Here is a 17,495-nt window from a genome sequence, read left to right as displayed (position 1 = left end):
TCCTCTTTTACTTTCTTGGCCTTTGGACAACAGTCTAACTATACTTTATCCATTTCAAGCACAGCCTTATATAATGCACAACTTTCCTTCCTTATACAGAATGTTATTATTTAATATGTTGACTAGAAAGAAGCCAAGTCAGCAATTTATACTAGTTTACTTCCATATTTGAAATATGAAGAAATGTCTTTTTCCTAAGGGCTGTGGAAAGCATTTTACCACCCCTCCACTCCTAATTTCATTTCACTTTGAAATGTTATAAAAATGACAGTCATTTTGAAATAGTTGTCTGAGTCACTTTTTCAGGACTATATGCATCAAGACAGTCTGCAGGATGGAAAGTCTGGGTCCCACCCCCATCCCCCTACCACACCACACACATACACAGCAAAGAGTGGCACAGCAAAGAATGACATTGTAGTGAACAAAAGGCTCAGAGGAACTGAAGGATTCACTAATATGACAGCTGATGAAAAGCCTTGCTTCTAACCTATTTAACATAACTTGCCGTACAGGATGGGTGCTTTGAGACTGCACAAACCTTAAGTCTGGGAAGAATTCATTGTCCTGGTTGGGATGGTCATGCCCCAGCCCCCACCTAGCTCCCTTCCATGACGAAAGCTTAGCAAGTTGGTTCCTTAGGGAGACCCCATGTCTTCAGTTGATTCTGTGGTGGCATTAGCCAGGGATGGCCTGCTTGATTCTGGGTTTCCATTCATTTCTCAGTTTGCTGAGTACTTATTCGGGGGCTAGATCACCTTTTCCATGTCTCTTTCCCATCTGCTATTTATTGTAAAGTTCTAGAGGACAGAGGCTTTGCCATTTTCACTTGCCTTTTGTTTTCCCTTTTGGTGGCAGGATGTTATGCCCATGTGGACACTTCATAAATACTATGGTGCTGAGCTCTGTTGCTACTACATAAAAGGGAGCATGGCCCAAGTAAGGATGGGTGCAAGTAGGATTAAGCATTGTACCGGTTTGTATATATTGTGTCCCCCCCAAAAAAACCATGTTCTTTGAAGCGATCTTGTGGGGGCAGACATATTAGTGTTGATTGAACTGGAGTGTTTGGATTAGGTTGTTTCCATGAAGATGCACCCCACCCAACTGTGGGTGATAACTCTGGATAATTTCCATGAATGTGTGGCCCTGCCCATTCAGCGTGGGCCTTGATTAGTTTACTAGAGCACTATATAATCTCAGACAGAAGGAGCCAGCTTGCTACAGCCAAGAGGGACACTTTGAAGAACACACAGGAGCTGAGAGAGGAGCTGAAGCTTACAGAGACATTTTGGAGAAGACCTTTGAAAGCAGGCTTTTGTTCCAGAGAAGGTAAGAGAGGACAAACACCCCAAGAGCAACTAAAAGTGACATTTGAGGAGCTTCGGCCTAGAGAGGAGCATCCTGGGAGAAAGCCATTTTGAAACCAGAACTCCGGAGCAGATGCCAGCCACGTGCCTTCCCAGCTAACAGAGGTTTTCTGGACGCCAATGGCCATCCTTTAGAGAAGGTATCTGATTGTTTATGCATTACCTTGGACATTTCATGGCCTTAAGACTGTAACTGTGTAACCAAATAAACCCCCTTTGTAAAAGCCAATCCATCTCTGGTATTTTGCAAAATGGCAGCATTAGCAAACTACAACAGTCATCCATCTGGAAGGATGGGTAGTGTGATGGTTAAATTCATGTGTCAACTTGGCTAGGTTATGGTGCCCAGGTTTGGTCAGGCAAGCGCTGGTCTGGTTGTCACTATGAGGACATTTCATGGACTTGAATCTTCAGTAAGTTGATTGCCTCTATGGCTGATTACATCTACAGTCAACTGAGGAGATTGCCTTCAACAATGAGCGAAGTCTCATCTGGTCAGTTTAAGGCTTTAAAAGGAGAAGTGATGATTTCAGCAGTCAAAGGAGGGAATTGCCATTTCTACTTCAGCCAGCCAATTTCTTCTGGGGAATTCATTGCAAACCTTCATCAGAGTTCCCAGCTTGCAGCCAGTCCTAAGGAATTTGGACTTGCCTTTCCCCACAGTCACATGAGACAATTCTTACAAAAATCACATAATATTTATAGATATCTCCTGTAGGTTCAGTTTCTCTAAAGAACCCTGACTAATATAGCAAGAGTATTTGCAGCAAAGGGCATTTATGAGGACAACAGGAGGCCTGAGTTCTCTGTTTGGATACCTTGTGGGAGGGGAATGAGAGACAGGAATAGTTTTATTCAACAAAGGTAGATTTGAATCCCTGCTCTGGCAATTTGATTGTGGCCTTAGGCAAATTACCTCATCTTTCTGAACTTCAGTTTCCTTTGGGGTGAAGCACTGAGATGAATACCAATCACCCCGGGTTGCTGGGAATGTTAAACAAGATATGACAGATAGCGCACCTGGCTCAGAGTCTGCCATGTTGTAGGTGTTCCATAAATTTAGCTCCACCCAATTCTGTTTACCAGCAAAGGAAGTCTATTTCATTGCTCTTTTTCTAGTTCTGAATACTTGTGTTATGTCTGATCTATCTCTTTATTGCCTTTGGTCTTTATTTTCAGAACTTTCCTTTTCATACCTCGTTATACCAATTGCTCCCCAAAGTCATAAACCTAAATGTAATTTGGAACAACAAAACCAACACACTGTGCGATAGGCGAGGTTTAGGGGAATATTACTATTTCTCCTATACTACATGTATTTCAGAAAAGACCAGAATTTAATTGATAGTGTTTTCTTGACTGAATTCCTTTGCTTGGGGCTGTCCCTAGGGTACCAGTCAGCTAGAGCCAGGGATTGAGATACAAGGGCCAAGCCGTGGCAGATGTACTAACCAAAGTGCTCTGACACAAAGTATAAAGAGTCAGAGGAACAAGTCTCAAATAAAGATCAGGAGTAAAAGCTAAAAATTAAAAGCAAGAGAAACCAAAAGCAAAGTCTAAATCATGGGAGATGTATGCAAAGGTTCTGGTATACTTGGAAATAGAAACAAAATGGTGGATGATTCAGAACAAGCAAGGAGAGTCTAAAATGGTTGCCATGAGCTCCGCTGGCCTGCCCTAAGCTTACCGTTAACACCTGGCTGGCATGAGGCTGTATCAGGTTGTTTTAAAGAAAAAGGGTTGAGACGGTATCCTGGCTATTGAATTCTGAGACAGACTGTGCATGGCTCTGCCTTTGTAGAAGACACCTCTGTTTTTCTCTTAGATGATTAGATCCCCATTTACTACACAGGTTAAAGAGTGAAAGGAGACATGCCTGACCCTCTGAAGCCTTTTGGTAATACAAGGATCCAGCACTGACACCATAATAGTCAGAGAAGTGGCCTGAGGAAATATGTCTGCTACTTACAGGACATGCTATATATTTCCAAACTTACTACCCATTACAGCAATTTTCTGAGAAAGCCAATAACTCCCAAGATTTCTCAGGCAGAGGAAACAATTGTCCACATAGAATTTTAGGGAAAATATTCTCAACTATCACTTTAACAGGCAAACACTTCAGATACTCTGGAAATCATCTGACAATGATGGTGATACTCTTAGATACAGAGGCACACCCTCCTCATTCTCCTAAATTTGTGTATAACTACTGGTGAATATCATAACACGAATACTAAGCTGGGAATATATACATTTAAAATAGTAAACTGAAGTTTTACCCTTCTCCTGTGAGTCACACTGTTTGTGGTGCTGCCACCATTGAAACAAGGGCACTTAGGGTGCTTCCAGGAAAGGGCATCACCAGCAGGGGTGCAGAGGCCAGGGGTGGGGCAGGGGACATGCATCCATTCATGAGGGGGCGAAAATGCTTCTGACCACAGCCAGATGCCATTTTGGAAATGGGGAAGGGGAGAGAGTTTAGAAGAAAAGCAACTCTAATAGGAAATGAACTTTAAATTCACTATGAATTTACCAGATATGGCTGTCATTTTAGCTGCCCAGCTTGTCAGCATCCCACATCAAACAATATCAACCAGTCCACCCACTCTGCACCCGTCTCCATCACCACTACTAACAAGAATAGGGGCTTAAGAACAGGAAGAGGCAGCCTTAAAAGTGAGAAAGTTACTTTCTCCACAATTCTCACCTGAATCATAGTGAATATCCTTCATTTCTACTACAAAGGCTCTTGAGTGAGAGATCTGCAAGAGCTTTGCGCTTTCTGTTCTACTTTAATACTGGCCCTGATAGAATATTCCAAAAGCAAGAAAGAGAAAGGAATCAAAACCAGCATTTATTGATCACTTAGCATGCCCAGGAATTAAATATATTTTTAAATATATGCATGTATGTAGATAGAGAAAGTGTGTTTGTGTGTGTGTGTGTGTGTGTGTGTGTGTGTGTGTGTGTGTGTGTGGAGAGAGAGAGAAAGAGGGGGAGGGAGAGAGGGAAGAGGAGAGAGAGAGAGAAACTCTGACTTAATTTTCACTCAAACCTATAAGATAGGCATGATTATATCTACTTTATGGATGGGAAACTGAAGAACAGAGAGGCTAAGTAATTTCCCTGAGGTTGCACAGCTAATAAGGGGAAAAGCCATGATACAAACCCAGGATGGCTTAATCCAAATCCATGTCTTTTCCCCTCCTTGCTGCCTTACATTACCAGTAACTGATGAAAGAAGATTCCAAATTGGGTTATTGAACTCTAGATCCTTTGAGTAATTATTTTTGGGTCTGATTCCTGAGTGTGATAAGTGTTTGCTACACAGAACATTAAAAATGTTTCCTGCTCACTTAGTCTTGGACTTGCTGGTCATGGACTCAGCCTAAGAGAGTGCACCTCGGCTGTTGTGTTCTGTGGCCTCCTCCCTACGCTGTCATGTAGAACCACTGTCTTGGTATGAATTGAGACCAGTTTGGATGTTCTGGACTTTTAAATATTCAGGAAAAACACACCTATTTATGAAATATCTTTCAAAACATTCTACGTACAATTACAGAAGACCTGGTCTACAGAGAAAAGCTTAATTCCAAATACCCTAGCTGTATGAGTCAAGGTTCTGCAGAGAAGCAGGAAAATGGGATATGTGTGTGTATGTGCATGTGTATGTGTATAAGGAGACTTATTATAAGGAATTTGCTCATGTGATTGTGGGGGCTGGCAAGTCTGAATTCCGTAGGGCAGGCCAGGGGTGGGAGATTCCAGTAAGAGTGATGTGGAATTCTTGATTCCAAATTCCTTAGGTGGAAAACTCAGGAAGGAGTGAAAAGTGTAGTCTTCGGGCAGAATTCCTTCTTCTTTCTGGAACCCCCAGTTCTTTGCTTTTAAAGTCTTCAACCAATCAAATGAGACCCACCTACATTATCAAGAGTCATCTCTATGACTTGAAGTCAACTTATTTGTAGATATTAATCCCACCTACAAAATATTCTCACAGAAACATGTAGGCCAAGGTTTGAATAAACAACTGGATACCATAACCTAGCCAAGGTGACACATAAAATTAGGCATCACACCACCTCAATTTTTTTTGTTTAAAAAAGTATGTTACCCATCTAGGTAATACATCTGATACCAAGTACCCGTATTAAATGTGAATTACAGATTTGAAACTCTTTTCACAATAATTCAAGTATTGTCCTTGGTTCTTCCAAAATTCATTGTCCTCTCAAATCCAAGACCTCAGTGCTTTTTTTTTCAAAATATCAGAATATGTTTTTTATAAGCATTCAATGCCTGAAAGGTGAAAGGTGCCCAGGTTTGTGCAACTTGTGGTCAGGCATGGGCCTATGTTCATGGCGGCAGTGAACATATTCATTCATGATTTCATTTGCTAAAGCATCAGCCCTTGAGTCAACCATCCCAGTGGCATATTTGTCCCAACAATGGAAACTTGACTCAAACCTAGAAACAGCCTTCATAGAAAGGGTGTGGTAGATTGAATCAGGTCCTCCTTCAAAGACATATTCAATCTCTCCACTCTGGATCTCTGAGTATGTTTGTAGTTAAGGTGTGGCAAACTGAGTGAGGGTGGGCCTTAATCTAATATGGCTGAAGTCCTCGTAAGCAGAGGAAATTCAGACCGAGTCAGATAGGAGAAGCCATAAGTGGAGAGAGAGAGAGCACCTTGTGATAGAGGCAAAGATGCATCCCTAACGATTGCTGACAAGCCACAAACAGAACACTACAAATTCCTGGACAAAGTATGGCCTGCAGGTATTTTGATGTTGGACTTCTAGATTCTAAACTGTGAGCCAAAACAGTCTTGTTGTTTAAGACAACCAAACTGTGGTATTTGTCTTGGCAGCCCTGGCAAACTAAGACAAAGGGTTATAAAAAATATATTCTGTATGATATTCTTAACCAATGTTTTCAGATGCCAATTGGTTTATAAACCAGTGACCATACAGAGAAATGGTTGTTTAGTACAGAATTTTCAAACAAAAATGTCTGTGACTGGGGGAAGTTTATTGATTACCTCAGAATATAAAAAAGGAAAACTTTCACTTATTTGCACTTGCATCCTTCAAGTAACAATTAGCATGTGCAGTGTATAGTTCCTTTACTGTATTTTGTTGATATCTAAAACTACACTTTCATGCTTAAGTCTATTTATCAGTGGACAGCTCTTTGAAAAATGCTGCCTTCATAGGAGCAGTTTCATGTTTTATTATTTATTCCAGCAACGTCTCAAAAAAAAAATCACAGGCTCATTTTGATTTTATTTACTTTTCTTTCTGTTTACAGTCAATCTTGTCTTCGTCAGGTAAACAGAGTCTTTAATTGTAAAGAAAAATGTTAACTTTTTTTCCCTAAGAACCCCAGATCAGACTGAATGTGAGATTGCCAGTTGTGGGTCTCTGTGGATATCCTGCCCCTTCTGAGATTAAGATCCATATTAAGAACGAATCATGGGAGATTGGGGACTTCAGCTATGCCATTTGGAAAGCTGTGCAAATGGGTTGCATGTTCCTGTGAACTGTGGCCCTGTCAGATGTGTTCCCCTAACATTTTCTGTGGTCTTGATTTGAGACTTTGCACTGAGTTTCAATTTCCACTTCCTTCTGCTCATCCAGATTCTAGCTGTGCTTTGCAGAGGAAATGCCAAAATTCCATGAGAACAACAGTCTCTGTGGAATTTTTGGCTTGACCAGAAGCAGGAAGAATAGGAAACGTTATTTTTAAAAGTCCCGTTTTTCACACTGGTGATGTCTGGAGAGTCGAGATAAGCTTTGAGCCTACTTCCAAATCTTTGGGTGCTCCTCCAAGCGTGCTCTAAATGGGGTGTGAAACATAGCTTGCCGAGGTGGGATTGGACAGTGATCAAGACAAAACAGAATTGGCAACAGGGCTTTTCTCCGTTTAGTTTCCAGGATGATGGAGGTGAAGCTGGAGGTTTCCCATCCTTAATGCCTTATCTAGGAGACAGCTCTGTGAATACTGGTCCAAAATGTTACTTTTCTTTTCTGTAAATATTATACTCTGAGTTGTTGAGTTTTAGTGAGCCAGAGAGCACAAAAATAATCTTTATTCTTGAAATATTTATACATAGAATCATTACTGAAATAAGAATGCATGATTGCTTGGATTGGATTACAGTTGTGACATAATTACTTATTTTTAGTTTTTAGTGCTTAATGGAAACATGACATGGAAGTGGGTGTTGGGGCAGAAACAGAGTTGTGAAAATGACTGTGGATGGTTTAGCAACTGCTCTTTACTTTCCCAAGTCTCTGCATCTTTTTTCTTCTTCAAAATGTCAACTGTTTTCTCAATTTTACCTGTGAATTAGAAAAGATGTAAATCACTGCACGTTTGAAAGCTGTTTGTGATGCAGTACTTTGGTGAGCTATCCAAAGATCTTTACTTAATCCAAGAGAATTTCCAAACCTAAAACTATTGTAAATATTTTAAAGTTGTTAAAGATCTAGCTAAGATCGATTAAGAGGTAAAGTTATTCTTATCAATTTGGTAAAGAAAAGTGTCACGTGCAGTAGTTAAATTTGAAGATTATCCGTTATAAAAGGACTCATGTATTTACCTCTTCTATAACCAATGTTCTTTAAGTATTTGAAGAGAATTTAATGCTCCAGAAATGTGCAATTGTGCAAATAATTCTGGAAGTGGTCATTTATTCTCTCTAAAAATGCACAGGTTTTATGAACATTTTATTTCTAGTTGTCTAGGAATTTATGAGTATAGGGAAGACTCAGTATCGGATCTGAAGAATGGACACTGCTGCATGGCAATAATTGAGAACAAAATTCATCTACCTCTCCTAATATCCAGTGCCCCCTCACAACTGAATGAAGGAAGTGGAATGATTAAGTGATTCACTAAGTAATTTACTAAGTGGCTCCCTCATGGATGCCATGTTTAGGGCAATCAGGAAACTTGAAAAGAAGGACACTTTCTTACTTCATTGTGGTCAGTGACTCTTCATGAAATTGGATTCTGCTTTTAATTTTTTTCCTCAGCATTTTATTCTTCAGTTGAAAGGATAGATTTCTTTAGTCTTTTCTTAGTATGTCCAATCTCTGAGATTTTACCCAGTCATTTATAATGCTGCTTTCAACATTGTTACTGAATTCTCCAGCTATATTATCATAGATAGATGGTAAATAGATAGATAGATAAGATAATAGATATATAGATAGTGTGTTTACACACATAAGGAAATAAATATAGCTATAGCTATCAATAGACATATAAAATCAGCTAATGATGTTGCATCTTAATAAATTAGAAAGCTATAAACACTCATAGGTTATTATTCCCATGGAGTTATTACAATGATTTGAGAAGAGAGTCTCTGCAAGCAGAGTCTGAAATTTTGCTTGCTTTTGCCCTTACAATGAGGCCATTCAGGAATATTCTATATTGAGGTCACCTTGTACATTACTTTAGAAGGAAAAATTCTAGAATCCAAGCAAAACTGCAAAGTTTGCATAAATATTTGATGGGCAAAATCCTAGTTTTTCAGCCACTGGACAGTGCTATAAGGACAGGTTGTTTAGGAGGTTTCATTCTCTACAAATTCATTGATGTCACCATGGATTTACTCAGGGACTCAGTTTCCTCCCTTTGTAAGTAATACATTTGCTAATGATATTTAACAAACATCTTGTAATCGTGTACAATGGGCAAGACAAAAATGATGAGACATAGTCCTTGTCCTAAAAGGGTTGATTTCTTATTGGACAAAATATCCTACTTCTGAATTGGGGTGTTGAGATAGTGTATTAGACAAGAGAGCTCTCCAATCAACTATAACCCTGACAGCTGCTTGATACCACGTGATTTTGGGACAGTATATAAATGTATAAATAATCTGATCTTATAGTTTTGGGGTATTTTACAATCAACATGCATTTACATACATATGCCACAGACAAACGAAGTGGGAAGAGTAGGAGTTTATGGGAAACTGAGAAGCAAAAAACTGATTAACAGAGCTGGGACTGGAGTCAAATTTTCTAATTTCCATTATCTCTCTGTTTCCGTTTCACTGTAGTCCTTCTCATTTGAGAAAGACTAAGATAAAAAGTGATTCCAAATTTCTCAAGAGCAACAGAAGCAGTATTATCATAAGAATTGTTATATCAAACAAAGAAACAAAAATAATGGCTCCTTGGTTTCACGGCAGTACCATTTTGAGATAACCACACACACACAAGTGCACACTCTTGAAGAGTTAAAAATGAGTTATTACACTGATTCGCCTACCTTGGCATCAGTTGCAATGTGACTTAAAGGCAGTGACATGTGGCAGAGAAAAATCAATAACTAGAAATAGATAGCTATGCCATGGTTCTAGTTTGAAAGGATGATCATTTCATTTTTCGTTGTTATTTCATGGACTTTGTCACCCTAAATTAAAAAAAAAAGATGAGATCAAAATGGATCTTAAAGTTTAACATGTATTTGAAAAATCTTTATTAAAATAGCTAGCAACCTTCAGTATCTCGCATTTTTAGTCTTGTGTCCAATTGTGAGTGTAATATACATTCCACAAGAACTAATTTGTGTTATTTAGGTAGAACTGTTGGATTTATTTGCTGGGACTTTATTAGATTAGATCTGGCTATATCAACTGGGTCATTGTGTTTAACTCCTTATACTTATGTTCTATAACATTATAATACAAGGATGAGCTCTTCACATCAGAGCCTATTCACAATCATTTCTCCTTAATGTGTCTGGAAGAAACAGAGAGGAATGAAAGGAGACACTTTCTCATTCATGATTCTTTTAAAAACTGTTCTCTTGCCTTCACCCCTCCCATCCTGATATCGCATGCTTGGCTTGTTCTCAGCCTGCTCCCAGACAAGCTAGGGCAGGCCCTGCAATATGATTCAAATTGCAGTCTCATGTCTTGCATCCCCCAAACACCTCATCGCCAATGCAACCTGGAACCTTCATTCCAGCCCCCAATTAGACTAATATATCTGCCCAGCTCCGATTGGGAGGTGATGGATCAGCTGGGAGGGTGGGGGGAAACAAGGCGATTTTCTCAGCTTCTCTGCATTCCCATAGGCAAGCAGCATTTGACAGATTGGGCAGAACTGCCACGAAAGAGTCTGACACAGATGGTGTAATTAGAAAATGCGAAGTGCGAGTGTGAAATTTATCTTTGATCAGCACCTCCTTGCCAGATTGTCATCTATGTTAATATGATGATGGCTTCTTGGAGATGGATAGAAGGAAACAGCAGCCTTGAGGAGGAAATGGAGCCTGTTCACTCCACAGAGAAGATATTCTATTTACTTCTGAAATCCAATCAATTCAACAGGGTAAAATGAAATTGTAGTTATTTAATTTATATGGAAAACAAGCATAACCTGATTCACACACTTTATTAAGGCTATGATCAATATGGTAAAATCAGAGATTTAGTTGGAAGAGCATGTTAATTTTTTATGGGATAATAAATTTTAAAAAATACAATCTATAACTGTAGCAGCAGTTGAAGACAATGTGCATCCCTCTTTATCAAGACTCCATGAAAAATGCATAGAAGTAAATCATTGTACCCCATAGCACTAAAACTTCAGACACTGCCATTAAAGTTTTATTTTCCATTTTCCCACCACTCTTTCTGCCCCCAAATGATAACTATGATTTTTATTCAGCTGAAAAGTACACTAGCCTTATTTTCTTTGATGCTTTAGATTTTATACTTATATTTAAGTATATTTAGCAATTCAGAAATTTGAAAAATAATAATAAAATGCATTTCTAGTCAGGACTCGAAGAATTTGTTTCCTTTTCATATTATTTCCCTGAAAAATCAGGGAATTTACTGTGAGGGGACCAAATGTAGCCGTAAACCATTTCTTTTAAGTTAGTTACATCCAAGAGCAGTAATCCTTTCTTTGGATGGCTCAGAAGGTTCAGGTTTACAAGCTACTATGATAGACTACATTTTGCTATAATCTGCTCAAATGTTCACATGGATGGTGCTAATTTTCAGGAAGGTAAATTAGCATAATTAATGACCAGCCAAATTTGGGGGTAATACAGTATGTAATTAACATTAGAGAGTTCTGTTGTACCACCTGCCCCCACAATTCATTGTTGCTGGGATCGAACTGTACAGGAGGAAATTTTCCCCTTTGCTGCACTGAGCAGAAAGCAGCTTTCTTCATCAGAATAAGCCATTAGCTGTAATGGCATGTAGGTGTAATGGAATGTGCTCGAAACATCTGTGCTGAGAGCAGGGGAGAAATTGCTGCATGCAGTCGTAGGCCTTTGGGGAGCTTGATTAAGGGTTGCTTCAGAGAACTTGAGATCTGGCTTGGGATGCAAAAAAAAAAAAAAAAAAAGGAGAAAGAGAGAAGAAAGGAAAATAATGCTAATAGATTTACGGATGTACTGCAGGGAGAACAAAGGATTTTTAATTTTTTTCTTCCTTTATTGCTCTTATATTGCATCTGTTCTCTGTTGGGCTTTCACTTATTGAAGTGATCTGGAAAAAATGCAGCTCTAAATACAGTTTAGCCGGAAAGATCATAGCTGCAGAAATAAAATAGCTTGATTTCCTTCACCACCATCCCCCTCCCCCTTTGGTTAGCTAGTGGAAAGTTCCTCACAACCTGTGAAGAAGGAAAATTCTAAATATTATTTATGCTAAGTGTTACTTTAAAATTCATCTCAAAAAATGAAATGAATATCCAGATTTGTGGCTGGAAATAATCTCTTGTTTTTCATGAGCTTATGCACAGCAGTTCTTGCAATGTATCAACTAACTGGCTAATTCATTTTGAACCTGCTTAATTCAGTATTTCCAAGAGTGCTTTGAACTGATTTAGTGACTCCTGTTTTTTGTGCAAAAAAAAAAAAAAAGTTTGCACATATATTATATGGAATAAAAATTTAACTTCCGAGGACAATGGAGAAGTTTTTTGAATCATTTATTTGTTTTAGCAAATATTTACTGACCACTTGCTATGTGGAAATCACTATTTTGGTGCTGGGTGATTGGTCAAAATTCTTGGGAATATGAGAAATTATATTTGGCAGCACACAGAGCCAATAGTATCACCTCAGCCAGCTCTTTATTCCATGCTAGGCTGCCTGCCGAAGTCCAATCCATCATGCAGCGATGCACATTGATTGCTAAAACAACTCAATTGAACGCTTTGGCTTTAATGAGCTTTGACCATTTTAAAAGTAAAACAACAACAGAAAGTGGCTTTTAACCACAGCTTTCACAGTAAAGATAGGCTAAAAGGGAGTTATATTTAGTAATGGATAAGAGAAGGGTTAAATATTTGTGAAAATAATGCAACTGAAAAGAGAATTAGCTTTCTGCATGGGGCAGATGTGAATGTATTACCTAGAAAATTAGAAACAAACCAGAAAATACTGGGTGATTTTATGATTAGGTGAATCTTACACTTTCTAATTATAAATGACAATGAAGTGCTCTATTCACTGGAGTCTGTCTTCCTTATGAAATAAGAAGCTTGCTGAGCTGGTGCCAAAAATTCCTTGCACTGAAGTTTAAAATATGTAGGGAGGCAAGAATGTAATAAAAATTCAAAAGCTAATAATATTATGGTGGCTGGCATTGTTTACAATGTAGAGCACCTGCTGTTGGGGAAAAAAAAAAAGAAAGGAAGAAGAAAAAGTGAAATCATCAAACTGTTCCTAAATGGAAAATCTGGGCTCTCTGCCAATTACACAATGTGTTTCAGGTGCACTGTAAATAGGAACAATAAAAGGTGCAGAGGAAAGAATATGAAATATTAAATCTCAAATACGCAAGAATATTAACATGATGTTTCTTGAAAGAAAATCTTGGGGCTCTTCCAGTGTTCTCCTGTGGTAGGAGGGGATTTAAAAATTTTACATGGTATATGTAAAGTTCTGAAACTTTTAATTGCTTGTATCTTAAAAAGAATATATATGTATGTAAGACCATTTGCTTCAGCCACAGTGCCCTTACTTGTTTCAGGCAGAAAAGTCCATCTAGTCCTGCAAACGTGACTTGCATTTCTTCCAACCTCTCTTTATTATGTTTTTTTTAGTGTTTTTGTGGATGGCAGTTTGGAGAATTAAATCTCAAGGGTACAAAAGGGAGAAAAAAGTAACTTCTTTTGCTTACTGTTGAATACTAACTTTCTACATCAAAATTCACATTATGAGCCACTGCAAAATATCGAACACACAGGGTGGTGGGATGATGTATTTCTATCTTCTCGCTATGAAGCACTTAATAATGGATTCCTCCAGAATTAGACACCTATTTTTACCAGCTAACAACTCACACGTGCCAAATTTCTCTTTCTAGTTCAAATATTTTTTCTTTTTTCAATGAGGCATTTTAAAATCAAGTCATCTTTGCAATGTCTATTATGTTTTAAAATGCCAATCTTTGACAAATCAAACTGAAACATCATCTTAATGCATATCTTTTAAAAATAGTTTCTAAGGGAGCAAAATTGTTTTAAAATGATAAATTGAAATTAACCTTCAAGAACTGGGCATCTTTCACATATACAATAGTTTCTGAAACTGGAATCAAAATTATTTTAGTCGTGCTTCTCAGACACTAAAAATTGCCAAGAACTGAACAGTGGCAGAATATTTGGGATAAGTTTGGTTTCTTTTGAGTTAGAAAATAAATGGCACTCCTCAAAACTTCTTAAATGTCCATATCACAACTACAAAGAAGTGGGTCTGGCAATGAGATGAAATATTTAAGAACAGCCCTTGCCTTTGTATAGCAATTTAACATGGGAATATTTTTCTGCTCCATCAATTACTGGGTCATCCTGAGGAGTTAACTCTATCTCCCTAGAATCAGTTTCCTCATCCTTGGAAGAGGGTAGAAATAATGCCTAACACATATGATTGTTACGAAGATTAAATGAGATAAGGAACAGTGCTTAGCCTAATGACTGGCACAGAGTAAGAGTTTTAAAGATTTAGCTAGATTATCACTATTACTATTATTATTATTTCGGAAATATTTTGCATTTTCTGTATGATAGCTGTTAAGGGGTAAGAGAAAGCATTTGCAATTGGTGCTGTTTCAAAGGACTCCAGAATCCCTTCAAAGAAATGAGATTTCCCAAATATGTTCTCTCACGTGTCCTTTTATTTAGTATCATTGGCGGTAGAAATTCTACGCACTGAGTTGACATTGGTTGCATTTGGAGTTTACTACCACACATTCGGGAGACTGCATAAAGCAATGGAATATTATGAAGAAATAGAGCTCAACTATATTGAGAATCTCTTGAAGCATGAGTTATAATCGTTATGAAGGTGAAGGAGATGGCAGAATAGGTAGCGGAAAATATTGTTAACAAGAATTTGGAAGTGCACCGTGCTCTGGAGCAGTTTAGCAAGTATGTGAGCTTTGCATTAGACAGACTAGGGCTTGAGTCCTGTTTCTATCTCTTACTCCCTGTGAGACCTTGGGGAAGTCATTTGTCTTCTTTAGTTTCTCGTCTGTAAAACTGGGAAACTAATGCCTATCTCTTTGTGAGAACTAAATGAGTGCCTGCCAAATAGAATATGCATAATAAATATTTGCTCCTACACCCTAAGTTGTCTTTGACCTCACCTCCTTTATTAGGTTTATTTTCAGAACTCTATATGTGTATACTATCTATATGACTATGTAAAATGAGTTTAATAAAGGAAAGTCAGCACCTTTAATAAAGAAACAATCAGGAAGTTTATTTTTAAAATAGCTTTATGGTTAAGGTTTCAAATATCAGAACTTCCTCCTATTCAATCAATATTCTCCAACTCTGCAATCTGCAAAAATTACACTATATCTACATATTTCATCATGTAAGTATGTTAATGTGATGTTGCCAGTTTAGGTCTTCCAAATTTGGAATTGGGAAAACAAAACAAAGAAAATTCCAAAACAGCAAGATTTTACAAATTGACAGGAATGACCATGGCATTAAGATACTCACTACAGACTTCAATGTTGACACATTTTTTTCATGCTTTTCAATTTTGTCAAGTTGTTTAAAGTTGTGTTTTCATCACCATTTAAATATTTATCAAGTACTTTGGACTGGCCCCAGTCGTCTAATGCCTAGATTATTAAAACTATTTTTTTCTTAGCTTCCATCCCCTTCTCCAAATAACTCCCAAATCCATCACTCCTTAACTAGAGAAGAGCAAATTGGTAATTGTCCTCCTTCTTAAATTATCTTGTCTTAATTTCCTATCACCTCATATGTTCTAAATGATAATCACAAAATATTGAACATAGTTAAGTATTTCTTTATTAATATGATGTATCTTTTGACAGTACTCTTCTACAGATACTAGCCCATCTACATTTAGTGCATCTTATCTTCAATATATATTATCACTTTTTAAGTACAAGGCTAAATTCCACAAAGGCAATGACAGCATTTAACATCTTGAATGAATATGAGCCTACATTGATTATAATGATGGTGATTACATTGATGAAGACATTGAAGGACATGTGCCAGGTGCAAGGTAGAAACAAAAATCCAAAGTTGAGCAAGTGACAAATTCTGCCCATGGTCAGAAGAAAGCAATGCTCCCAGCTCTGCAAACTGTTCACATGCCTAATCAGCAGTTCTGTTTGTGGGACCACCTTGCTAATGACATTGGAATAAAGATTATCGGGTTAGTGTGCACTTATTATGTTTATAACAAAGATTATAGTCACACTAAGAGCTAAGAGATGTCCCCTTAACTGGATGGTAAGGGCATTTCTGAGCCTGTCTCCAGTGGAAGACATTTGACACATCTTCCAAAATATAGGAAACAGGAAACATTTTATATTTGTAAAAAAAAAAAAGAAAGAAAAGAAAAGAAAAAGCTTTTCGGTGAACAGCCAGAATTCTTTTAGTGTTTTAATCCCTCATCAGATGCTTAAAGTAATGCTACAACTTACTATTTTAATAATATAATGTATTGTATTAGAACTCTTTTGGATTAAATCACATGCAAAAATCTCAAACCTGCTTCAGCAAATTTAAAATATATATATATATATTGGATCATTAATTGAAAACCCGAGTCATTATTGGCTTCAGGTGTGAATTGATCCAGGGGCTCACACAGTTACCAATGTGCAGACTCCATCTCTCCACTCTGCTCTCTCGCATGCTGGCTTTACTCTCAGATTTCACCTAGTGGCCCACTTGCAGCTCTAGACTTAAATCCTTCCAAGTTTAAATTCAGTGGAAAAGTCAAAAAAGAGTCTTATCTCTCCATCAGAAATCCTGAGTTTAGCACTGATTGCCTTGGTTTGGAACACAAGCCCATCATCAACAATCACTGCAACTAGAAGAACATGATGTCCAGTTGGCCAAGGCTACTGCAATGCCTCCATCCTTCCAGACTCAGGTATGGAAATATTTTCATCCAAACATATAGTCCAAGAGTAGGCTTATGTCCCAAAAGGAAACTCAGGATGTAGTTGCCAAAAGAAGGGAAAGGAATACTGGATGATAGTACTGCCAAAGAGCAGGAATCATATTCACTGTGGGATACCCAGGCTGTAGAGCAGACTCTGGCACATAGCAGGTTCACAATACTTACATGTTGCCACACCAAAGAGTAGGAGTATCACAGTGAGTTCATGAATCAGAGCTAGCCGTTAGTTCCTTCACTCACTCAAATAGCAATTATCAAATGCCTTCATTTTAATGCAGAGGCAGCTATATAGTATTCTAATAACAATTAATTATATGGGCTACAATAGTGCCACAAAGAAGGGAGAGTGATGTGGATGAGAATTCCCTAGCAGGCTTATGGCATAAGGGGAAATGCCTTGTGTGAGGATGGTCATGAAGTTCAGTGGGGCTGCATCATAGTTGCAGGGAGGTTTTAAAAATTCCTCTGGTGGTAAGATACCAGGAACACAAAAGGAACATACATAACGGGGTAATTAAGAGAATGCCCACAAGAATTTGAATCATTATGCTATGTAGTTAATTCATTACTTCTCTGAAAACTTTCCTAAGCCCATCACCTATAGCTTAACCCTATCATCTAGAGTGTGGCTGGCCTTGCCTGCCTTTAGAAAGGCATGAAGGAGGACCT

General features: G+C 38.0%; 1 pseudogene; it reads right to left on the bottom strand.

Moving 5' to 3' along the window:
• LOC119508840 overlaps nucleotides 1–17,495 on the bottom strand; it is a 141,562-nt pseudogene that overhangs the window by 59,905 nt on the left and 64,162 nt on the right.

Source organism: Choloepus didactylus, chromosome 14, assembly GCF_015220235.1.
Source record: "Choloepus didactylus isolate mChoDid1 chromosome 14, mChoDid1.pri, whole genome shotgun sequence".
In the NCBI taxonomy this organism is placed as follows: Eukaryota; Metazoa; Chordata; class Mammalia; order Pilosa; family Megalonychidae; genus Choloepus; species Choloepus didactylus.
This window is presented reverse-complemented; position numbering and strand designations above follow the sequence as displayed.